Raw genomic sequence first — 654 nt, 5'->3', positions numbered from 1 at the left:
GGTGCTTTACAACATATTGACGCCCCTTTAGGGTGGAAGTAGGGGAAAGGGGTCATTTTTCACAAAATCGGAAATTTCTCAAAATATTTCTAAGTGTCAAGGACACTTTTGGAAAATCTTCCCCAGGCTCCTGGAAGCCTCCTCGGTACGCCTCCGGCGGTTTCCCCCTGCCTGGAAGTCTGACACTTGTCTGAAATTTTTAGAGTATGAAAATGCGGTTTTTCACCCAAAATTCGACTTTGCGCCCATGACCCGCAAACTTCACCCACAGTTAGGTCACTGCCTTGGGGTACCTCACATCATATTGACGCCCCCCTGGCGTGGAAGTAGGGGAAACGTGTCAATTTTCACAAAATCATGATTTTCTGAAAATATTTCTAAGTGTCAAGGACACTTTTGGATAATCTTCCCCAGGCTCCTGGAAGCCTCGTCGGTACGCCTCCTGCGGTTTCCCCCTGCCTGGAAGTCTGACACTTGTCTGAAATTTTTAGAGTATGAAAATGCGGTTTTTCACCCAAAATTCGACTTTGCGCCCATGACCCGCAAACTTCACCCACAGTTAGGTCACTGCCTTGGGGTACCTCACATCATATTGACGCCCCCCTGGCGTGGAAGTAGGGGAAACGTGTCAATTTTCACAAAATCGTGATTTTC

This window comes from Ranitomeya imitator, unplaced genomic scaffold (assembly GCF_032444005.1).
Source record: "Ranitomeya imitator isolate aRanImi1 unplaced genomic scaffold, aRanImi1.pri SCAFFOLD_1604, whole genome shotgun sequence".
NCBI classification, from domain to species: Eukaryota; Metazoa; Chordata; class Amphibia; order Anura; family Dendrobatidae; genus Ranitomeya; species Ranitomeya imitator.
This window is presented reverse-complemented; position numbering follows the sequence as displayed.